The following is a 25,790-nucleotide window of genomic DNA, read 5'->3' as shown; positions in this document are numbered from 1 at the left end:
CCGCGAACCTCTGGTACTTCTTGTGCTTGGGATGGATTGGCACGTGAAAGTAAGCGTCCTTGAGGTCGAGAGACACCAACCAGTCCTGAAGTTGAAGGGCCTGGAGGACTTGAGAAAGAGTAACCATCTTGAACTTGTCCTTCCTGAGGAGCTTGTTCAAACCGCGCAAATCTATGATGGGTCTCAATCACCCGTCTTTCTTCGAAATCAAAAAATAAGGGGAATACCATCCCTTGTTCCTCTCCGCTACAGGCACCAGTTCTATGGCACCTTTCTCCAGCAGGGACGGAATTTCCTCCGCAAGGAGCGGACCCGGACTCTTCAAAGAGATTCCCTGGTGGATTGTCGTGAAGCCTCTGCCGGAAAGGAAGACGGTAGCCGTGGGCTATGATCGCCAGAACCCACACATCTGAAGTAATGGCACGCCACTCTACAAGATGCTGTGCCAGTCTTCCCCCAACCGGCGAACCATGAGATATTTGTATTTTTTGATCATTTGTAAAGCGCAGCCTGGCCCAGGGGCATCCGGGCGCATTATTTCATATAGATTACAGGACGTTGCAGTTACATACAGTAAATAAGTACGATACATAAGGGTTACAGCGACTTACAGTTGCATACAGTGAGTAAGGCAGACAACGATAAATAGTACAGTACAATATTTGCAAAAACTATAGTAGGGCAGTCGACAAATCTAAAATCAAGGAGGTTAAACTTTCATAGTGTCCAGATTCTGAAGCCAGCTCTTCATGTTACGCTTGAATACGTGGAAGGAAGGTTCTGATCTGAGTGAAGCAGGTAGTGTATTCCATAGTTTAGATGCCAATGCAGGGAAGCTAATACCTCCTGAGTTATGGAGTTTGAATCTAGGTATGGTCATTGTGTGTGCTTGGGCTGCTCTAAATCGTCTTGAAGACGTATGTGAGGTGAGTTGGTTGGTAAGGTAGGCTGGTGCGAGGTTAGCCCTGGCTTTGTGTGTAAAGGCAAGAGTTTTGAGTGATATTCTGTGCTCCACCGAGAGTCAGCGCAGGTTGCGTCTAGTCTCTGAGAGATGCGACTTCTTAGTGATGTTCAGGGCTGCCCTGATGGAATTATTCTGAATTACTTGTAACTTGTTAATATTTTTGTGGCTAGTACCTAAATATAGGGCGTTACAATAGTAAATTTTAGACAGAACTAGAGTTCTGGAAAGTGTGATGCAGTTAGGTGTGGAGATGAAAGGCCTGCAGGCGGTGATTAGTTTGCAGGTATATGCGGCTGATGATGCTACCGTGTTGGTTTGTTTGGATAGGGATAAAGTGGCATTGAGGTAAATGCCGAGAGTTTTAGTGTTGTTTGAGACAGTAATGGAGTTGCCAACTATAGTAAATGATTTGACGGCAGAGTTAAGTTTTTTCAATTGGACTCATGACTGAGCTGAAGCGGCTGCGGCAGTGCCTGGGGGCAAAGAGGCAACTGCCCGAGCGGCCTTGGCACCTCAAGTACCCTGTTTTCCACCTCTGGCACTCCTACCCTGGCCCCTTTGACTTGCAGTTCCTCTCAATTTACTAAAGGATGAGTAATATCGAAAGGAACCTCGACTGCATTGCTGTCCCCTAGGACAAAAAGGCGGAGGTTGGCGAACTGCAGCACTCAACAACTTTGCTGCAGCTTTGGAGGTCTGCAACCTCTCAAGGCTCTCGTCAGCCCTGCTGCCAAAAAGATGTTCACCATCAAAGGGCATGTTGAGGAGCCGGGCTTGCACATCAGGAGCAAACCCCGACTTCCGCAACCACGCAAACCTGCGTATTACAGTGCTCGCCGCCATGGACCGGCTGACACAATCTGCCATGTCCAGACCCGACTGAACAGCCTCACACATGGCATCCTTGCCATCCTGCACAATAGCAAGAAAACCATCCCGTTCCTCCCCTTCGGGAATATGTTCAGCCACTAATGAAATACAGTTTCACAGAGTGTGCGTGAAACGTGACAAGGCACGCACAGAGTTGGCTGCCTGTAAAGCCATACCCCCTGAAGCGAACACTTTCTTCACCCAGCCATCAAAACGCTTGTCGTCCCTATCAGGAGGGATGGTAGGGTACGACGCCTGCTTTGCTGGGGCCGTAGCCGCCTGCACCACCAAACTCTCTGGATTGGGGTGTGTGGTCAAGTAGCAGGGGTCGCTACTGGCTGGGCGGTATTTTCGCTGCAAAGATTTGCTCACTGCCGGAAGACTCTCCGGAGCAGTCCAAGCCACTGCCGCCCTTCTTTGCAAGGCCATATGGAATGGCAGTACCGGGTCAGTTGGAGGACCTTGGTCGAGGATGTCCGTCAGGTCATCCTGCAGAAAATCCACAGGTGGCAGAGACCACCCAAAGTATTCTGTGACCCTCGACATAAGGCGCCAGTACGAGGACCCGGCATGGGTTTCAGGCTCAGGCCTACAGAACTCCACCTCCGGAGAGGTGTCCAGACCACTGGCGTCATGCAGCGACTGACGCAGGTCCTCAATCCAGCTACGACCAGACAAAATCTCGTCAGGCACCTCCTCAGGCACCATACCTTCCTCAGACTCCTCATCCCCCCTCAGAAATATAATCCAGAGGTTGGAAAGAGGGCACAGAAAAAGGGACAAAGACATTTTTAGCCTTGGCCAGAGCCTTTCTGGGGGGTTCCACCGTGCCACGGGGAACCGCCGACAAACCAGCCTCGAAAGGCATCGAGGGCATCAACGGAATCGGCGTCGAGCGAGGCGCCGACAACTTTGACGGCGTCGACACTGTCCTCGAGGGCGGAGCCACGAGCGTGTCCTTCGACAGCCTGGGCACCGATGGCGTCGATGGCTTCCTCGGAGGCGGAGCCTCGAGGGAGTCCCTCGACGACCTTGGTGCCGAAGGCGTCGATGTCTTCCTCGAACACTTCACAGGCTCTCGCGGTCTCGAGGGCGTCGAGGACCAGGACCTGGAACAGGCATGCATAGAGCGACCATCCTTGTCCGACCGGGACCTCGAAGGCACCCGGTGGTCTCGACGACCGCTCGAGCCCGAAGGCGTACGAGTGACGTCTCTACCACGGTCACGGCCGGCGTCTTTCGACAGCACAGATGAACCAGAGCCCTGCGACTGAAAAATCTCCATCTCTTTTCTGAAGGAATCCCATTCCTCCGGAGTGGAATGCTTGTTGGGACAAGCAACCCGCCGATGGGCGGAGTACTCGGACGAGGACGGGGAAGGCGACCTGTGACGGCGCTTCCGTGAGTGCCTCGAAGAGGCAGAGGAATGGCGGGAACGACTCCCAGACCGAGACCCCCCGCACTCACGATGATGCGGAAAGTCGCCCCTCGAATCGTCCGTCGAAAGTCCAGTCGAACGTGACTTCTGGGGCTTGGCCACCTTACCAACCGACAGCTTCTTTTTACGCTCCCGCAAGGCCTTCGATATAAGCGACTGGCAGTCGACACAGTCATCTGTATCGTGGTCCTCCCCGAGGCACCAGAGGCAAGCGTTGTGCGTGTTTGTCAACGACATCTTGGACCCGCAAACCCTACACTTCTTAAAACCCGACCGCGGGGTGGAAGAAGCCGAAGACGACATACAATACACAAACGAACAAGTTTGAAGAACCGAAAGAACAGGATTCAGTAGAACCGAGGTGCGCCGAGATCTACGAAGCGAACACGTTCGCGGAAAAAACAGAACTGAGGCTACAGGCGTTGTGCGGTCTATTTATAACACCCGGTGCCGTCAGCTCGACGGAGGCCTTCGAGGACAGCGCATCAACGTCATCGACACAGTACACATATGCCGAAAATGTTCCGAAACAGCACAGCTGTGGTGATTACTGTCAGATATGGAATACGTTGGAGGACCCAATCCCCTCGAAATGCTGTTGTGGACTGCTGTCTGTCCTCTGACTAGAGCAGGGCTTCGGTACTGCTTCCGTGTTCGGTGTTCTGCTCTTAGCTGTGCCGCAGCAATAGGCTCTCCCTCGGATCCTCAGCCACACACCTTCTCCTTACTTTAGCTTTGCCGGTCGGGTTTCCTCAAACAGCTCCCTGCTGCAGGGAGCTAATGTAGACACTTGCCCCTCCTTCACAGCGCCTCGGTCCCTTCTCCTCGGGTCTCTCGCCAAGGAACCAATGTCTCATTCCCTTCTCCTCGGGTCTCTTGCCACGGAACCAGCGTCTCATTCCTCACTCTTCCAGTGCTGGCTTGACAAGGTACACAGTCCTTCCTTGATTTGTATTGCTGTGGCAAACTATGGTAGACTGCATCGTGTATGTTGGTTTCACGGTGGGCTTTTGCCTCCTGGGTTGATGATCTTCACGATTGTCAGTGTTTGTATACAGTGAAAACGCTAAACGCCTCTATGGAGTACTAATGAAAGATTTAAAAAAATGTTTTTAAAAAAAGGACACTCCTATCCAAAATACAAACACACCCTGCTTAGTCTAGCCACAGCTCAGAATCAGACCCAGTTTTTACAAAAAGAATGCATTTTTAAAACAAACAATACATGGTAAAAACATACATAAATTGGTCCAAGGGACTATATCTCCATCATTTTAACATTAAATATACTGAGAGTGCGGGGGCGTGGCCAAGAGGGCCATGTGAGGGGACGTGTAGTGAGGGAGCTCCCCTGATCCGGCGTTGATCCTGCGGCGGAAGTGCATTGATCTGTGCCCGAGTTGCCTGAAAATCCAAGGATGGGTCGATGAATAGTGCGGCCGTGTCCGCTGAAGGTTGCTGGCATGGCAGTGGAGTCATGACGGAGATAAATATGAGTGAAAGACCCGTGCGCCGGACGAGCGAGGGAAGCAAGATGGCCGCCTGACATCGTGGACAAAGGGAATCGGCTGAACATGATGTAAAGAAACGGCCGTGGTGAACCAGAGAGTTGGGGCGGTGCCTCCGATGGGACTTTATGTGTTCGATACAATTTGAGCGCGTACGGCTTGATGGGAAGCCACTGCCTGCCCTGCAGCGCTCCTACTGCATACGCCGACCGAAGACATCCGAAAATATGCATGCGTACCCCGATGGCAGTCGGCGCGTAGGAGGCTTGCCGTGACCAATAGTGAACTGATTGAGCCAAGCGAACAGGGGTTGTGGGACGCCGAATGCAGGACCGGCCCCGAGATGGTAGAAAAGAAACGGGGAAACCCAGCAGTCAAAGGTGGACGAAGTCATGAGAGGCTACGCATAAGCAGGGATGGCGGAGCAGCGCATGTGAGACTAGCGGACCGATCTGCAAATCGCAACTGTGTCAACAGTAAAGAACGTTCTAACTCTGGCTGATTTCCGAGCTACGGTATGACTCGACGTAGCAGTGCTGCATTGTAGCGTGCGTCGGATGGGTTTCGGCAAGGTGGAGACAACGTAGGAATCATTACAGCGTGTCAGAGGACACAGCTTTCGAGAACCCCGACGCATGAACTGACTCCAAACCATCACGAATGAGGAGTGCAGGGGAGTCTGGCACACCGGCACGAACAAAGGAAGTGCACGACCAGCGCCAGCTGGTGTTATTGTGAGCTGCGCCTCGGTGCCATCCGGGACACTGACCCATGTACAGAGACAGAGCTGCGCATAGCTGCAGGAATGGACTATGGCAGTATGAAACTGCGTGATTAAACTGGTGCAGGACAATTGGAAGGCATGTAAGACAGTGCTGGGGGAACCCTATATGCAACTGGGGTACGGTGGGGAGTACAATACCCCTGCAGGAGACCTATTTACCTACGTGGGAGGGCACAATCCATTGCAGCACACTGGAAATAAACCTGAGACGCTAGTGCAATGGGCCGTCCATTTGAATCAAGCAATCAATAGGCGTCACTGCATCCAGGACAGATGTGATGGTGGATGCACTGCACCGTAGACTGAGCGAAGAGTGGGCACGTCAGCGACTCTAGCGGAAGGAAACTAAGGATATATTGCATGTGAGCGGGAGTGCAGGCCGAGGGAGCGTGGCACGAAGGAGGCTAGTGGGGCTCCTGAGGCTCTGTGGCCCCACACATGGAATTGGGACATTGGTCATCAGAAGGAAGAGTACGCCCTTCACCCTCTGATTGAGGAACATAAAGAGGTGGGTGGGCCTGCGACACATGACAGCTGTGCCATGTCTAGTAAGCCGCAGCGACAAAAGGTGAAGCAACCCACGCTAGACGAATTTGCCAGAACACCGACGAGCGGGGAAAGTGCCGGAAGTAAAGACAAGCCTCCTGCAGGAGGCATGGCTGTCACGGGTCCAAACCAAGAGGTCCTGGCCGCGATAGCGGACTTAAAAGCAGATTTGAAAGCGACCTGGGAGGCCAAACTTGAAATGGTTGTGGCTGAACTGAAAACTGTGCTGGATCTTAAAGTCGGCGAAGTGCGAGAGGAGGTGAACCTACTCCGGCAGGATGTGAGGGCCCTGTCGGAGCGCACAGAGAGTATGGAGAAGAAGGGGGGCCTGAACACAGCAGCTTGCGCCTCACACAAATCAGGTCTACACGCCCTGGTGCAGAGAGTGGTAAACCTGGAAAGCAGAGCGGAGGAGGCAGAAGGACGCGCCCGAGGAAACAATATCCGCATCGTGGGTATACCGGAGGGGACAGAGGGCCGCAACCCCACAGAGTTAATTGAAAATATGTTGTTACAGGAAATCACTGGTGGAGTCCTGTCTCAGGGATTTGATGTAGAACGTGCGCATAGGGCTTTGATGAGGAGGCCGCCGCCAGGCAATTTACCCAGGCCAATGATCGCTAAGATCCTCAATTATCGGGACCGGGAACGGATCCTCAAACACTTTCGCAAAGGCGGAACAATTAAACGAGGAGAAGCAAACATAACAGCTTACCCGGACTATACCTTGATGGTACAGAGGAGCCGAATGAACTTCGGGGCGGTTAAGAGGAGACTGAGGGAGGCGGGCCGGAAATACATGCTACTTTATCCGGCGAAACTGAAAGTTTTCCATAAGGACAGAACTCTATTTTTCGATACACCGGAGGATGCCATGGGATGGCTTGATGCGCAGGGCTGCCCCCAAGAAGTAGATGTCCGTGCGGCAGAAGGAAATGGAAAAGATAAGTAAAGAGTGCTGGGGGCGCAGCGAGATTGTGCTGCCTAGGATCATGAGACTGGAATATAGTTATTTAAGTCGCATGTTGGTTGACAGGCCTGGAGTGGCATAGATAATGCACTGTTTGCACTGTGGCTGTTGCTTCATTAGGGAGCCCTCAAGGGCTAGTTCTCACACACCCAATTAGTATTATTAGTTAAGTGGCCATTAGGGCGACTTTACCCTACTGAGCTCTGAGCATATCAGACAGGGCTAGATGTGGGGGCGCCTGAGATCCAGGGATGGAGCTGGGCAACAGTTGGGGCGGATGTTGTTGGCGAAGGAGTGGGAGGGGCGAGGGGAGGGCGGCGGGGAGTTTGAGGTGTACATAGTTTATGGGAGTGGGGAGAGAGCTGGAAAACAAATCAGCAAGAGGAACATCGGGGGGAGGGTTAAGATGGGAATAGTCCGAATAGATGGCGTCCGGTAATCTCAAGATTGTAACCTGGAATCTACGGGGCCTTAACAGCTACCTGAAACGGAATAAAGTGATGCTGTACTTAAAGAGGATGCGCATAGACATAGCCCTGCTGCAGGAGACCCACCTCACGAAGGAGAAGTTGGAGGTGGTTAGGAAGAAATGGAAGGGTACTGTGATAGGTGCTGCGTATTCGGCGTATGCAAGAGGGATCATCACCTGGGTGGCGCCGCATGTGCCGTTCCGGGTGCTTGGCTCTACGATAGACCCCGAGGGTAGGATGGTGGTGGTAACGGGCCTCCTGGAAAATAGGGAAGTGCACATCGTCAATGTGTACGCCCCCAATAACGACACGGCAGCGTACTTTAGGACTCTCTACAGTAAATTTGGGCCCATGGTAGGGGTACGGTGGTGGGGGGGGGACTTTAATTGTACCCTGAATCCCGGGATGGATAGGTCAAAGGACAGAGCAGGAACGGTGGCGCCGGCGGCTAAAGCGCTGGGAACATTATTGAAAGACCTAGGCCTAGAGGATGTGTGGAGGAGGTTGCACCCAGAGGATAGGCAATACTCACATTACGCAGCGCCACATGATTTGCACACCAGGCTAGATTATATATTTGTGACAGCCGAGATTGTGGGAGATATGGTGGGAGCGGAATATAAAGCCTGAGTATTGTCTGACCACTCGCCCTTGTTGGTGGAGTGGAGACACCAGCCCCCAAGACCGCGGATCCCAACATGGAGGCTCCGGACCGAGGCGCTGCAGGACGAGGGGTTCTGTGAGGGTTTGCGCGATGCCATCGAAGAATATTTTGATATAAATGCGGGAAGTGTGCGCTCTGTGGGTACTCTGTGGGAGGCGTTCAAAGTGGTGGTGCGGGGGGTAGCCATCTCCAAGGCTAAAGGGCTCCAGGGGGGTATAGAAAGGGAACTCCAAGCAGCGGAAAGGGAGCTGGAGAGTCTCATGTGTCGTGAAAACACTGCCCACGACAACAGAATTAGGATAAAAGAGCTGCAGGTGTCCTGCAGTGCGCTCTGGGATAGGCTGTGCAGACTTAATTACAGGAAATAACGGAGAGGATACATGCAGGAGGCGACAAGCCGGGCAGATTGCTGGCCTGGCTGTATAAGAGTGAGACCCCCGCTCGGTGATTAGCGAGGTTAAGGATGAGGAAGGTTGCATGCGCAACACCCAAGATGAGGTGAACAAGGAGTTCCTTCAGTTTTATAGACACTTGTACGAGGACACAGGGGAAGATATGGGTCAGGACATAATAGACACACTGGAGGACATAGAGTTGCCCTCCCTGGATGACCTAGAACGCGCAGAATTAGACGCACCAGTCACTGCAGATGAGCTGGAGGTGGCGATTCAGAGTCTGCCCACATGTAAGGCACCTGGTTCAGACGGGTTGCCTAGTGAGTTTTACAAAACATATAAGCAGGAGCTTCTCCAGCCGCTGCTCGCCACTTTCAACGAGGCCTGTGAGCAGGGGGAACTCCCATTGTCCCTCCGCGAGGCTGTGATCATCCCACTCTTGAAACCAGGTAAGCCGGCCAAGGAATGTGGGTCTTACAGACCATTGTCCATGCTTAATCAGGACAGCAAAATACTTACTGCAGTGCTGGCCAATAGGTTGAAGAGGGTGATTGGGAAGCTGATACACCCAGACCAGACGGGATACGTTCCGGGCAGGAACATTACCGATAACCACAGGAGGCTACACCATATCATAGACCAAACTGAGGGAGAGAAGGGCGAGCAAGCCATAGTGTCGTTAGACGTGGTCAAAGCCTTTGATTCGGTAAGATGGCCCTGGTTGAAAGCGGTCCTGAAGGGGTATGGAATGGGACCTGGATACCTCAGGTGGGTCCAGTTGCTCTACAGCGCCCCGATGGCAAGAGTCAAAACGGGGTCCATAATTTCAGACACCTGGCAACTTAGTAAAGGGACCAGACAGGGGTGCCCCTGGTCGCCCATGCTATACATACTGGCATGAGAGCCGTTGGCAATATACCTACGTCACCAATAAGGGGAGGTGGGCATAGACACAGGTAGCGATAGGCACCTGATATCACTATATGCGGATGACATGCTTCTTTACTTGCGTTACCCGGAAGAAAATCTGCAGTATGTGCTGGAGGTAATGGAACGATACGCTGCCCTCTCTGGCATATCAGTTAACCCCAGAAAATCTAGTCTGTTTCCTCTGGGCAGGTACAAGAATGTCCCGTCGCAGGGGTTGCCTATCCTACCAATTCCATGGCAGACGGAGACGTTCAGGTACTTGGGAGTAAATATATATCACAAAGTAGAGGCGGAACACAAAAATAATACAGAAAGAGCGATAGAGGGGATTAGGAACAGCATGGTGTTTTGGGCCAAATTGCCCCCGACCATGATGGGGAGAGCGGCCTTGCTCAAGATGGTGGTCTTACCTAGACTTCTGCATTTTTTCGTGAACGTCCCGTTTTTGATACCCAGAAGCCTATTCGCGAAACTCCATAGCGTGTGTAGGGGTTTTTTGTGGGCTAACTCCAGGAACAGGGTGGCCCTGTGGAAGCTTCAGAACCCGCATGACAAGGGAGGCATAGGCCTGCCAAACTTTGAGCGCTACTATTTAGCAGGGCAGCTGCTGTATGTCGCCAGGTGGCTTTCGGCGGAAGACTCAGCGGAGTGCAGAGAGAGCAAGGTCTCTTTTCCAGCCAAGGCACCAGCAAAGCAGCAGTTCGCGAGGTCGAGGTCTTTCCAGCAGATCAAAAGGTAGAGTGGAGTGGATGGGTGGGCGAAGAGGCACCTGCCCTTGCCTCGTGGCCTGGGGGCCGGGGGCATTTCCTCCACCGTGTGCTATAAAGGGAGAAAGAGGTTTTTAAATGCTGCTTGTGCTGCAGTTGGTTGCGGCCACGAGGCACTAGCATACCGCGTGTTGCCTTAGGCACACGGCCTGGGGTTGGGGAAGGTTCCGGTATTATGGACTGACACAGGTCCAAAGTTGTGGTATTTCTGGAAGGGTATGCGCGGAGTGGATGGGGTTGGAGCGTTCAATGCCAGCCCTTGCCAACAGGGAGCCGTAGCACCCGACATTTCTTCCACTTCGGTTTGGGGGTCGGATAGAACAGTATTTTTGTGACCTACAGGTGGGCAGCGGTTGCCGTTTTGAATCTGCTGCCTGTGCTTAAAGTTTTTGATTATACTGCATACTGTAGCGTCGGCCTGGCCGCGCATATTTCTTTGAGAGGTAATCCCGGGGGAACATATAAAGCAAAGTTTCTTTGCTACAGTTAATTATGTGTTTCAGGGTTACTAGAACAAGGTGGCCGCCGCACTGCTTGGGGCCTATGTTTCTGATGAGTTAGGCCTAAGGCTGGTAAACGCCCAATGAGTTGGGAGTAGGTAGGAAAACACTGTGGGAAGGGTGAAGCTCCAAGCTTTGTTTGCTGCGGGTAACAAGATGCCGCAGAATCCGGCCCGCAGTTTTGGAACGGTTGGTTTAAACATGCAATACCGTCTAAAATATATAGTTTAAACGTACAGACGCGTTTGAGGTATTTTCGTATGTCTGTTATTAGGCAGGTTGTCTGACCGTAGAGGGTCGCTGTCCCATGGTTCCAGTAGCGCTATTTTTTGGCACGCAACTTGTGGGAGTCGCACGAGATGCTGCATATGATTGAAGCACTAGGCTTTCCTGTATGTTGAGGACAAGGTATTGTAAGGATAGGAAGGAAGTTGGTGCCGGCCCGCCAGTCAACTGGGTTGCGCACATTCTGAGGTTGATAACAGCAGGTTCAGTGCGGGTGACCCTGTAAGCTTATGTGCTGTTGTCTCACTACAGAAAGATAAAGAAACTGCCTTTTGGGGGGAAAGACAATTTTATGCGTAGAGAGATTACTTGTGAATAGGTAATTGGCTTACCCATCGCGATCTGGGCGTTGCATAGGTAATAACTGTGGATGGGCACTTGCCGGTCAGTATTACTAATTATTTAAATGGTTTCCCAGTACGGTCTCTGTGCCGCACGGGTAACTGCTTGAGAATGCTGCATTTTTCTTTCTTTTGTTGCAGATTTCTTGGAACGTTGACTGCAATGCTAATGGTTGGTAGCTGGGTGTAATGGGTACTTCAGTAGTAAGCAGTTGTATTACAAATGGTACAGTGGAAGGTGAACTTTGTGCACACACTTTGAAGAAGAATGCTTTGGTGGGGGGGCGGTTGCACACAGGTTTTTGAATAATTAAAGATTTGTGTAGACATAACGGTTTAGTGCTGCATGGTACCAGGGCTCATTAGGTGACTTCTCCATCTCGCTTAGTGTCGGTCTTGAAACACAGTTGTAAGGTGTCTATGGGTTGTTCTCTGAGGCGCCCAAGGAAATGGAAGCACAGCTATTATGTGCACAGGGGTATTTTATCGGGACAGGTTAGCTTGCCACGTTCGCACCTTTATGAATGGCCTGTGTTTTCTCTGAAGGAGTAATTGAGACATTGCTTGAGGCCGTGGTTGGTTAAGGTGTTTTTTGACCATCAGCCGTAAAGACCGCATTTTGCAGTACTAAGGAATGTTTTCATTCCCCAAGGTGATTGCGCCTCGCCATGCGCCTCGTGCAGCATTGGCGCCAGGTGTGGCGGGGTATGCTGGGTGTTGTTGCCAGGTTGGCGATCTATTGGTAAGGACAAGCATAGGGGTGGTTTTGACATGCATGGCTGCCGCTGGAAGGTCTTACCGTCAGACTCCGGTTAACATGTCCGGGTGTTAAGGGACAACAGTGACCCTGCAGGAAGGCATTCCCGATGTGCCCGGAGGCCATGGAGTTATGGTTCTGGATGCTGGAGAACATCTCAGCCCCTGCAGCTCATCTGGTAGGAGTGGAAAATGGGTTGGCAGGCGGAGCTCAGTCTCCCACGAGTGGGAGCTTTGCCCAGAGGTCACTATAGAGATCTTCACCCAGTCGGACACCCCCCGATTGTGGATCTGTTTGCAACGGCAGACAACACAAAGTGCAAGCAGTTCTGTTTGAGGGAATTTCCCCCCACATGGGCTTTGGGTATATTTTTTGTGGAGTGGGTCTTTGAGCTCCATTATGTGTTCCCACTGTATCGGCGCAGGAGCTGGCTTCGCCTTCAGTGCCTCGCTCAAAAGGTGGTTGACCTCCCTTGGCTGCCTTTGCACCAGACGAACCAGGTCTGGTCGGAGCCATAACCACCTGGGGCATTGAGGCCGAAGCCGTACTATCCAAAGCCGCCTCAAACATTATCATCTGTTTTTTTAATCCTGCCAGTCCTCCACAGACGCATCCGTCACAGTTCACGACAGTTTACGACTTACCCCCACCGCCCGATTAGTCGGAATCGGGTCTGCGTCGGTGCTTCTTTTTGTGCAACAACAAGGAAGAGTGGTGAGACCCGGCATGCAAATGGAAGTGATTTTTAGATTTCGTGTCTCTCAATGTTTCTCAGGTGTAGGTTTCTCGGTATCTCGCTCCAAGGACTTTGAGACCAACTTCACTGTTGACGATGGACTACCACTGGCGTAACAGGGGCCCCTCCAGCCTCCGCATTGTGGGGGGCCCTGCGGCCACATGTCCTGGGAAGGGGCCCCACTTGGAGTTAAAAAAAAAAAAAAAAAAAAAGAAAATGTTCTTTTTTTAAATTTCTTTTTGAATTCACTCTGCCTTTATAAAGAAATATTTTTTTAACAGAAATAATTTCTTTATGAAGGCAGAGAACACAAAAAAACTTTTTTTGAAATCCCGGGGCTACTCCCAACCCATGAGATTAAGACCCTAAACTGGAGGCCTCCATAACACAGAGCACTCACTTTGACATCTGTGCAAAGTCTGCTGACACAGGTTTGAATTCCAGGCAGCACCAAACTCAGCCTTTCATCCTTCCGAGGTCGACAAATGAGAACCACAGACCGTGGGTAATAATAAGCAGTTATCAGATACCTGAGGGTTTGTAGCGGTATGTAAATGCTAAATTATTATTATGGGGTGGGGCAGCCCTATGACTTCAAAAATAGTTTATTTTTTTTTAAGTCACTCTGCCTTCATAAAGAAATTATTTCCGTTCGGTCCTTAACGGAAATAATTTCTTTATGAAATCAGAGTCACTTCAAAAAGAAACAATTTATTTTTGAAGTATTGTGGCTCCCCTCAAACCCATGACATGTGCGTGTGTGAGTGTATGGTGAAAGAGTGCACACAAATCTATGGGTGTCTGGGTATGCGTGTGTGCATGTATGGTGAAACGATGCACACTTAAATGTACGGGTGGCTGCCTGGGTGTGCCTGTGTATATATGGTAATTGGTGTGTATGCTTGTGTTCAGGGGTGCAACTAAACCTACATTTCAGGGGGCTAACCCTTCAAATGTTGGGAGAGGTGCTAACTTTGCGTGTGGTGGGGGAGGAGCAAACTTATTTGTGTGAGGGCATCCAACTACTTTACTCATTTTAATGAGACTATTCTAATGCAGCTGCAATGTTACAAGCAGTTAAATCTCTCCTTTAAGTCTGAAAGCACCCACTTATAGACTGCTGTGAGAATGACTGGTCTCCTGTTCCCTCTCCACCCTTCCAATCACTCCCCTGGCATGTAAGTACTAAACCCACATCACAATTTCAATTCCCTAAAATATTTGGTATTTGAATGCAGGTACTAACAGTGAAATGCTGTACGTTAGTAATTGCTGGGCCGGGCCCTTGTTAACAGTGAAACCCAGGTGCCGTTTAACATTTGTATTCTTTTCTGTCCGGCAACTGCTCTGTAGGTCAGCCAGGTCAAGTCAACATATCCCACAATTTCCAGGGGACTGAGGGGGTGGGGTGGGGGCGGGGCGTCAGATGTGCGGAAGCCCAGTCTGCTCAATGGTGTTGCACCACTACTTGTGTTTAATGACTTGATTACTTATTGGTAATCTTCATTACTCCTAGCCCTATTCTTCCTCATCCCAGTACTTGTGTATGAGGCACCAAAGCGAAGTACTAGCGAAGAACCACTTTGCCACTCACTAAGTTTGTGGTCTTTGCATATTCTCTAACGTCGCCAAGATGTTCAAGAACTGTTACCGGACCTTCCACTAACCTTATTATATCCTTTGTTGCAATTTTAATACCGAATAAGCCAAGTTTAGGCTTTATTCCTCCTCAAACCTGCAAGCTCAGCCCCTTCTGTGGCATGAGCCTACATAATCCGGAACGCGCGCACGCACCAAAGTGAAGTACCCGCGTGCGTTGCGGCAAACTGGTTGCTTCGTCTTGTCTTCGAGTTAAACAGGTTTGGCAAGTCGCAGTGGATTTCTGTCCCATTTGCTTCCCGTGGCTCAATGCATCACTCATTGTTTATGTTAAAGACTGGAATGCCTGAGGCGGACAGTCGGGCCATGCAGCTTAGTAGAGGAATAGCTCTATCCATAGTTTTGAGCAAATGTTTGCTGACCTCAACCTGTTCTACACCATCCGACTGTGGGAGTCGAAAAAAAAATTTAAATCATCAATCAAACCCAGTGGAAACTTGGACATCAGATCATCCTGTCAAGAAACGACTGACATCAGGCCACCTAGTGAGATAATATCTCTCAAGACTGCCACGTAAATACAAGCGGTAACAGCTTCAACACCTACCATTGCAATATCGGAATTACCCAAGCAACCTGTAGCATTAATTCTGATAGTGAACCCTCCTGAAACTATAGAGATCGAATGTTTGCAAAAGTCATCTGCATTGAGTAAAGAGGGTCTAATCAATGTTACTTTTATGCCTATGACTGTAGATCTAACAGAAAATATGTCGATGTCAGATTCTATGTGATTGTTACGATCCGCGCAACACCGCCCACCTCCCAGCGACACCTTACCTGCGGCGGTGGCCTTTCCCGGGCGCGTCCCTTCAGAGGCCATGGCGCCGGGCTCCCGGTAAGGGGGAGGCGGCGCACGGCATCATGGAAACTATGGCCGCGATGGCGCTGGGGTGGATGGAGCCTCACCACCCCGGCTTCCTGGTCACGTGAGCAACGCCCACGTGTTGCTGTAGGAGCGGCCCGCCCAACCAATCATGTTGACACTTCCCGGTTGCAAGGGTCACGTGATACGCGACACCACTCACGTGACCCAGTGAAGAAGCGATCACGTGACCCAAGCACCGGTTTAAAAGAACACTGAAGCTGAGCTTCCGCGCTTCTCAGCTGTTTTCAGCATTTCGAGTGGCGTTGTGTTTTTCCTGGACCTTGACCCTCCGGCTCTTGAACCTTGGCTTCTAGTGTTTTTGGACTGTTTTGCCTGCTCCTTGGATTTGGTTGCCTGAACCTTGCCTAGTGGATTTTGGGACTCTCTGGCTCGCATCATTGGACCTGCTTCTTACGGATTTCGGACTTGGCTTTTGGAACTTTCAAGTTTACTTTCCTCGGATCTTGGACCCTTTGGCTTTGGACATTTCTTGGAACTGTTTCTGGAACTCCCCTTTGGCTCAAGGTTGTTTTGTTTGGACTTCGGCTCAACACTACGTCAAGCCCCTAAGTGAGGGGGTTCTGTACCCCAGCTCCCCCGGCTGTCTTCCCGTCCTGGTTCTTCTCCATGTTAGGTAAGTCCCTCTCCATTGTCTTGATTATTGGTCATTCCCAAGTTACTGCCTTGTACTCGCACTCGCCTGCTTTTACTTTGCAGCACCTGGTACCCGTGTTCCCGACTCTTTTCACCTGTGGCCTCAATAACTGGTGAGGGAGTATATTATTCTCTCCTTCACTGGTGCTTGGGGACGGAGGTACCCATAGACATCGCAGAGGTTCCTTGTGACAGTTATTAAACAACGCACTGACAGCACCCACTGCACTCTCTACAAGCCACAATGTAACCAATTATACAGATGACATGGCAGTCATTGATTTGAAACCAAATGGTTCGGAGTTTTTGGTCCGGGATTCATTAAAAAATCTATCTGCTTCCCCAGAACTCTTCGATGACCGTAGTCATTCGCATTTGGTTTTAGCAAACTCTTACATTTTACCACCTTTCGCAAAAGATTGCGGCCCCGCTGAGTCACGCATACCGTCCCCCAGTGCAAGAAGTGAATATAAGATTAACCGAGATTACATTTAATGCTATGAATATCGCCTTACAATCTCTAGGAAAACATTTTGAAACTATGAACGATAAAATTAGCAAATTCTCTTGTGGCAAAATAACGCGATGCAAATATTGACAGCAAGGCCCGATGCCATTACCGAATCGGTGAAAGTCAAGTCATCTGTAACCTCTGTTTATACTCAAACCAGAGGGGGTGTTGAATTAAATACCTCTGTTTATACTCAAACCAGAGGGGGTGTTGAATTAAATAAGCATAACAACAAGACTATCGAAATCATAGAAGGTTGTAGCCTTTGCTGTGCCATTAATTGATAACAGTATTCATGAACAACACACAAACCTTGAAGATGAAAGCAATAGGCTGGCAAAATCCAATAGTAATGTTTTAGAAAGGACAGCACAAAGGCTGCCTATACCATCTTCACACATGCTAAGTCTGTAACTTCAACTAATAAACAACAAAAACGCATGTTTTCCCAAAACAAAAAAACAAAGAATATAAAAATGTCAAAAGATCAATCCACCTCTGCAACGAAACAGTTTATTAAATATATTACTCTTCCAAAAAAGAGTGCAATTCAAGTATCGAAAGCTGTGTCAAAGAAATACCAATTGCAGACACAAGTAAGGTTGGCATTGCAGAACTTAAATGCTACTCAAACTCCTGGAGCTTATGATCCTTTGGATGACTTTATTGAAACAACAGTAGCTCTCAACTCTCCTGTCAAAATTTCAGACAGTGGCAAAACGACAAAAAAAACAGCTAAAGATGTTACTCCACCTGTAATATCTAAGAAGCAATCTGCCGTGGACCTCCATCGTCAGGAAATTAGGAAAGCCGTGGATGCCTACATGTCTGGCTATCCATTACAAAAGCCCATTGACCTTTGTCCAAAGAATTCAATAGCTGCTGGAGTAAACATTTTGGAAAACAATCCATCTGGCCAAGCCTCCCAGGAGCAGGCTGTTACAGGTCCAGAAAACAAATGCCTCTCTTCTTCCGAGTCCACCCGACCTCCAGATGTTTTCAAACCCAGTTCTAGTAATACTTCGTTAGAATTGTTAGCACCTGAGCTGCTAAGATTATTGTGTTTAGCACTAAAAATCAATGAAACCCCCATATTTGCTCCTTGTTCGATACAAATTACAAATGTAGATCGCAGTGTTGACCCAAAAAAAGTGATACATCCATTGAAAAAACGACCAGCTGCATAGTTTTTATTATCCTGTAGATCAGCTCCCTTAGTGCAATATGATTTAAATAGACGTTCATTAATGACAATCTTCTCGGATATTCCAATGTTAGAAGATATTCATTCCTCTGACTTAGAATTAGTGGAATTCACTCATGAAACGAAACTAAATTCAATCAGTGTGGATGCACTCAAGAGTGATACAGAACACGATATGGGCTGCCAAAAACCATTTGTTTTCCATGGGCTTCACTTAATCCATCAGATACAGTAGTGGGACAACCAAAATCTGATTTGGGCTCTGGAAACCAAAATGCCTATACAAACATTACCACAGAACTAGACCAAAACAAATCCAAATGTGTATGCCATTGTGACTCTAATCAAAATTAACTAGAGAGGCCAATTAATGGTCTTGATGTAAAGTTGTTGAGGTGGAATACTAGAGGGCACAAACACCTTATGAACAACAAAGGAAATGATATTGCTAACTTTGACTTGCTGCTTTTGCAGGAAAATTGGCTGACTGCGTTGGTGACCTAGTAGCAGGAGAGAAGGAGCTTGGGATTGAACCCAATTAAATCGAAGCAGAACAACCTAATCAGTGGACAAACTAATAGCAATTGGACAAATCAGTAATGGAATGATAAATGCACCATGGTAGCCCACTTTTGAAAAAGGCTTTATTAAGCCGAAACACGTGTCAACAGGGCAATTTTTTCTGATCTAACCTTTGATTGAATAAAACGTACAACTTCCGAAAGTTAATTGGCGCAGAGTCACAGAGTTATTTCCTCATCCAATGCATTTTTAACGGTATAGGCTTAATACTGGTAACTCTGAGGAATTGCGACGTCATGAGGGAAGTGTAATCCTCAGATTATGTTAACAAGATTTATCACAATATAACCAAAAGAGATATTAAGGAGTCGCCCACGTGACCAGCTGTAGAAAGTGCAAGCCAATATTATATCTTATATTCAATAAAAATATGTTTGTTTTTTTAAAAGCTCTCAAAAAAAAAGAAACTAGCCAAATGGCTTACCCTAAAATTAATTCACTTAAAAGAGAACATCTTGAGAAAGAACAGTCTACACACTAGCAAATTCGCCTACCATCAACACTTAGGACTTTATAGGGCTGCAGGCCTCAGAGCAACGAAAGCACACTACTCCAAATGCATTGATTCGGGCACATGACTGCGAAAGGGAAATGTATAAGATCACCAAAGAGTTTAAAAACCTTACAGCAACTCAATCTATCGCAAGACATCTGCGACAACATTGCTACATATTTCAGCCAAAAGATCCTAGACATCCAGGTTCACTTTTGACAATAAAGGACACTCCCACTTGCACGCCACAAAGATCCCACCAATTCCTTCCACTACCTGCTCTCTATGGTCTTCCTGCCTTCTGTCTGCAGTGGACCTATCAGCTACCATTGACTTATCTAACTCTCAAAGAGTGGCTGCTGGTGAGTGGTTCTGAGGTCTCTGAATGAAGGGGGGGGGGGGGTAACCTTGGGCTCTGGTTTCCAATGTGCAAGCATCCAAAGTAATGTCTCGCCATTCTTTCAGATGCTGAGACAGCCTGCCTCCCACAGGTGTTTTGTGACTCAAGACCTCAGAGGTTTTGAGGCAGCTGATGCAGTGGTTGTTGGTAAGGATGCCCCTACTTGAGTGGGCTTCACCCCTTTCCCTCGTCCATCACGAGGGAATCTTCTTTGACCAGCCATTCCTCTCGCTCTTCCAACTGAGGAGTAGTAGCGAAAAGATCTACCCCTCCAAGGCTGTCCACTGGGGTCAAATGGCTGAGGCTGCCTTATAGCAGCACCTAAGGATCTGGCTGCCGCATTTGAGGTCTGCAACTTCTCAAGGCTTTTGTAAGCCTTGTTGACAAAAAGGTGAGACCCATCAAAAGGGATGTTGAGATGTCTAGACTGCACATCCGGGGCAAATCCAGACTTCCTCAACCACGTAAATCTGTTTATTACGGTGCTTGTAGCCATGGTTTTGCTGATGCTGTCAGCAGAATCCAGACCTGCCTGAAGCGACTCTCACATGGCTTCCTTACCGTCTCTAACAATAGCCAAGAACCTGTCTCTTTCCTCCCCCTCAGGAATGTACTCTGCTGCCATGGAAATATAGTCCCATAGATTGAATGAGAATTTTGTAGGGCACATGTGGAGTTGGCTGATTTGAAAGCCATGCTCGCTGCAGAAAATACTTTCCTTGCCCATCCATCTACTCTCTTATCTTCCCCACCTGGGGTAGTTGGATAGGCTGCCTGCTTTGATGTTGCGGTAGCTGCCTGTACCACCAGACTTCTCTGGAGATGGTGTTTTGATAAGTAGTCAGGGTCACTAGTAGATGGGTGGTAGTTTTGTGTCCGGTTTTTCTTTACTGCCGGATTAGTCTCTGGCATTTCCCAATTTGCTGCCACCCTTTTTTGGAGAACGATATGAAATGGAAGAATAGGATCCATTTGCGCACCCTTATTGTTACGCTCACCTGGTATCCACGGGGACGCCATCCAGCCCTGGTTGGATGATTTGTACTCTCGAACCCTCTCCCGGTTAAAGATGGGTCTTAATATTGTAAAAGGTGGATTCTCCGTCCTGCTCCTCGTGGCAGGGGCACGTAGATGTGGGGGGCGAGCAGAGACCAAGTTACTTCACTGGTGCAAGCCCCCCTGTGGGAATCCAGGCCTGCTGTGACTCCGTAGGTTTGCTGCTTTACAGTCTTTATATGCAGTTCATATGTTCCTCTTAGTTCGAATAATAATGTCTTGCTTCTTTCCTTTAAGGTATGGAAAGGTATTTTGCTGTTGTCATGCAGTTTGAAGATGAGCATGGGCCGTTAGGCGAAAGCGCGGTGTGCGTTATGCTGTCCGGTGAGTAAAGTGCGAGGCATGGCGCTGTTTCGCCTTTTATATTGCTAACCTGTGTCTTTTCTCTCCTTGCAGGTTGCGAGTTTCCTCGCCGAGCACCGTAATGTTACAGCAATGATACCGACCAGGAGATGACTACCCAGGTAAGAATTATGTGGCTTTCTTCATTCGGGAGTAAACGTGAGTAAACGCTTACTAATGCTGTCTTTCTTTCTCTTCTTTCCAGGTTATGGTATTCCAGGATGCATGCAGTGCCGGATGATGGAGTTCGTACCTTCAGGTGAGTGGAACTGAAGTTGGCGATGGATTGAAGACAGGATATTGTTCCAGGTAAGTTTCGTAGTGTTCTTTCTCTCTCCTTGGTTTCAGGTAAGCTGGCATCAAAGAACTGGACACAGTTAGCATTACGCTGCCCACAGCAGAATAACGCAAAGCATGTTCTGCTGTTTGGGTGCGGTTTAAATAGTCTCAGGTAAAGTAGTCCAGGTAAAATAGTCCCAGGCCGGCCACACTCAAAGTAGTCCAGGTAAAGTAGTCCCAGGCCTGCCACACCCAAAAGACTAGACCACATAGCTCAGTTCCTTGTAACTGAGCTATGTGTGTGCCTCCATGTTGGCTGAACCCCCCCCCCCCCCCCAAGTTAAATAGTCCCAAGTAATATAGTCCCATTCTAATGTTGGTCTTCATGATGGTTATGAGCCTGGCGCCAAAGGCGCTAGGACTGACTCCAAGAGAGTCTTGGATGAGGCTTTAAGGCCTTTGACCTGACCCTAACTGGAAGGCTGACTTGCCAGTAAGGGCCAGGGGCAAGGGTCATGACAGCTATCAAGGATGTCATTAAGATCATCCTGTTCAAAAGGGAGGGTAGGCCTATTCCACACAAAGTAGTCTACAACTTTAGACATTAGTTGTCTATATGAAGCATCTGCATGCTCACCAGCTTCAGGTCTACCAAAATCCAGCTCTGGTGAGGTGTCTACCCCACTGGATGATTGCAAATTGTCATAAAGATCTCTTAATCTAGAATCTTCCAAAATAAAGCTCTCAGGCACATTTGGTGTACCGAATTGAAGGCCAAATGGCGCATCATTATCTGATGGCTAATTTTCCTCATAAATTGAACTAAGAGATTTGAAATAGTCTCTCCTTGGTAAAGGATTATAAGTTGCCTGGGATAGGGATAAAAGGCTGAGAAAATGAACTCGACGGTCGAGGAGTCGTCAAAATCTTTTACGGTTTCGATGGCGCCATTGGTTTAGATGGTGCAGTTGGCACTGATGGCAAGACTGGCGTTGAGGATGCAGCCGGGCGTCGATGGCGCTGCCAGAGCAGCTGGCGTCAATTGCGTTAATGACCTCGACTTATGTTTGGACTTACGGCTCGAAGGATCCTTCGATGATTTATCATCGAGTTGAGGCCTCAATTACTCTCAATGAAGATCTAGCCTTCGTTCTGGGCATGAGGGCACGCAAGATTTGGCTCAAGCTTTTTCCTTACCGGCTTCTTTGGAAGGCACGGTAGGAGCATGGCTTGCCGGGGTCTTTGTTTTTCAACTATTTTTTGCATTTCAGATCTAAATGCTTACCATTCGGCAGGTGAGGAGCTTTTGGTGGGACAAGATACCCTCTCAGGGGAGATGTCTGAAGAAGATGTCAAAGAAGGTGACCTGTGGTGCCTCTTTTTCGACTTACTCGATGACGATGAGGAGTGGTGGGAGCCACTGCTCGACCTGGCTAAATCTTTTAACATTCTTCCTTTGAGGAGAGTCTCCTCTCGGCTCGCCCGAAGAAGGTTTCGATGGGATAGTCGATGGGGATGTTTGGGCGTTTTTACCTATCGACAATTTCCCCTTTCGCTCCTTCAGAGCCTTTCTGGTCATCGACTGGCATTTGGAGCAGGCCGATGTCTTGTGCTCCACCCAGAAACACCACAGACAAACTTGATGTGTGTCGGTTAACGACATTTTAGAATTGCATTCTCGACACTTCTTGACCCCGGTCTTCGGGGTAGTAGGTGTTGAGAAAGAAGCGCAACATAGTTTCTGGAAGCATAAGCTTACTCAGAAAAACGGAACTGAAGCCAACGGGTGCTGTGCGTGCCATATATACCTTCGAGAAATAGGCCCTCGAGGGACATCGAGCCGACTGGATCGATGCACAGCACCATCTGCCAAAGACACATTTCTGAAGCAGCTGAAGCTGGATATTGAATATCAAAGATGAGGAATACATGCGAGGACACAATCAGTCTGAAGTGGGAGTACGTTTCTAGGGGTCTCTACTGTGGCAAAGGGAAGCATGGTTCCAAACAGAAGCAGAGTTTTAGGCCACAGTGCCCTCATCCTACTAAACCACTAACCTGTGCTTGTCCCTCAGGGTTTTGTTAGAGAAGAAGTGGCAGATGAAATACAAATTAATGTTGTGATCTCTATAGAGGCAATAGAGGCATTAAGCATGTTGGTCCTCAATGCAGATGTTCTTCAAATAGCGGGTGGAACATGCCTCAACCAAAAGGGAGCACCAAGGATGTGGGTTTTCTTAAATCAACACAATAGTAAAGTCTGTAGATCAGGCTTTCCAGAAATGTCTAAAAGAAGTTGAAAATCGTTGAAAAAAGTACATAGATCGTCGAATGAAGAAAACTTCAGAGGACATCCAATGCTCGAACTTGAGGTAACATCTGAAGATGGCCCGCAGAGGTGGAGCAAAGAGACTCTGCCTATTGGTTATTGGGCATATTACCCAAAACTACTGAGAGAAAAGACTGCAGTTTCAAATTAAAATAAAAACTGCTTTAATGTTACAGAGGATTCCCAGCCTGATGACTGCAATATTCAAACAGCATGTAAATGTATGAAAGATTCAATGCTGAAGAATGATTTTTTTTTTGTCCTTGCAGACAGCATCGAAAGAACAGTCTTCATTCATCTGCTCCTCATTGACCCGCTTTTATGGTGGGAAACATAAAATTAGGCAGAACGAGTGAGTTAGAATGCAAATTCACAGTCCTCTGCATATTCTCCTCGCAGAATCCATTCAAATATGACTTGTGGGAGTCTGACAAAGACATCTTCCTCCCGCAATCCCTGCAGGGCTTGAAGCAGGAGGGCATCAGGGTAACATGAATGGCACAGGTGAACATTCACAAAATGTGTGTGGCTTTCCGAAGCAGTGTACTGAACAGCGGAAAAAAAAGAACTCGGGTCATGGGGCGCTGCTCTCTCCATATATACTGCCTGTGACTTCGCAGGTCGTGTCATGGATGACCAACCAGAGTCTGAACACATTTACTAAGACAGCTTTGCAAGAAATAACAAAGACAAGGAATATATGGGAAGAAGGAACCCATTAAAATATCGGTTCTCTCTACTTTTCTGCGGCAAAATATCATTGCATAATCACATACATTCTCAAATCCACCCACTAACTTATCTTATGTTTAAGTGGGGACCACTGGTGTTTTCTTTGTATTACACAAATTAATGTATAACTGCTGCTCCTATTGCCAGAGGTATTTTGGAAATATCACAACCAGTACCACTAGGCTTATGGTTTTTCGTTAATTCAGAGGATTTCTTTAAATATCTGTAATAGTGGAAAGTACCACTGGCAATATTTCATTTAAAAATTCCACAAATACTTTAATGTGGTTCATGAGGTAAATCTTTACTCTGAAGCCAAAGTGAATATGCAGCATATTAATCTTAGATGAAACTGTAGCTCAATTTTATTCGTAAAGCAATCTTATGGTAACGACATATGAGGGTAGCCCATGCATTCCTGCTTTTCTAGTTACAGTCAGGGACAATTATTAATAAAGCACTAGAGGTTCCAGAATGCAAAGCAAAAACCAGGACGGAATAAGCCAATCCATACAATATAGAAAAATGTGAGAACTATGTACATTACTCTGAAAGTAAGCATTTAAGGCTAGAAGTGGATGCATATTTACAACACTGTTTCCCACTTTGTGAAAAACAGCACATTCCTGCTTCATCAGTATGCTTGTTTATAAATACATTTCCTCTCACACACACACATCACTTTCTCTCACACGCACACATCACTTTGGTCCCCTCAGCTCAGAAGCACTGCCCCAGAAAAATAAAACATCAAAAGCCAATGCTAAACTGGCTTGTTCCTCTGGCATGATGTAATGATTCACTGCAGCGAGACAACCCTCAACCAGCAGTAGGCCATCACTAGAAGCATTGATGCTGCCAACACAGTTTAAACGCTAGCCTACCTGCTCTACCCCTTTCCACTGTACCTCCACTAGTCCTGCAGCTCCTACGCATGCATTACAACCTCGTTAGCAAGGGTTATTAAGGATATTTGCTCCAAAACTGTGACAAGGCAAAAGGAGGCCCAGAAGTAGCACAAACCCCGCGAAACTTGCACACATCCAATTTTGACCCAACACCAGGTTTCTGTAGCACAAATATGTAGGAAATAACCTAAACTGCCATTCTGATTACTCTGTGTAAATGTGCACTATTTTCCCTCAAATATGGTGATATAATATGATAGGATATATTTTATTTCTATCGCGCTCGTACACAAGTGTTTCACAGCGCGACAAGGCAAGGGAGGGGAGGGGAACAGGGGAGAACAAAACAGCGATCTTACTAGGCCCAGTGACTTTGAGAATGCGCAAGTGCATGGGAGAGGGGGAGGGGAAAAGTGGAAAGTGCGAGGCAGAGGGGAAAAAGATAAATAACAATAAATAAATAATAAAGGCAACAAACAGTTTTGGTGCAGCCAGCAATTTGAAAGTGCTAGGTTTAAGGCAGCAGACAGGGTAGGTCTGATAAGTGCAGGAAGAAAAAGTGGGGGGCTGTATAGGTACAGATACAGACCCCAGTGCAAGGGGTGGCAGGAGGCAGTGCGGGAGGGTGGCAGAGTGAGCAGGTACGTGGGCCTGGAGGCAGAGGGTGGCCAGGTGCACAGTGCCAAGAGAGAACAGATCAGCAGAGGAGAAGGGGAGCGAAGGCAGAAGAAAAGAGGAAGGTCTTGAGGTGCTTCCGGAGGGAGGCCCCAGCCGAAGACAGCTCGTTTCTTTGAAAAACGATTGACCCTGAGGGAGCTGGAGGTAGAGGATCAAAGAGCTCGAGAGGG

At 48.3% G+C, this 25,790-nt stretch overlaps 1 protein-coding gene across 1 annotated transcript in view; it reads right to left on the bottom strand.

The window, feature by feature from the left end:
• Positions 1 to 25,790, bottom strand: part of ANAPC1 (anaphase promoting complex subunit 1) — a 2,053,226-nt gene that overhangs the window by 220,613 nt on the left and 1,806,823 nt on the right. The window lies entirely within an intron of this gene.

The sequence above is a fragment of the Ambystoma mexicanum genome, chromosome 4p (assembly GCF_040938575.1).
Source record: "Ambystoma mexicanum isolate Mex_15411 chromosome 4p, UKY_AmexF1_1, whole genome shotgun sequence".
NCBI classification, from domain to species: domain Eukaryota; kingdom Metazoa; phylum Chordata; class Amphibia; order Caudata; family Ambystomatidae; genus Ambystoma; species Ambystoma mexicanum.
This window is presented reverse-complemented; position numbering and strand designations above follow the sequence as displayed.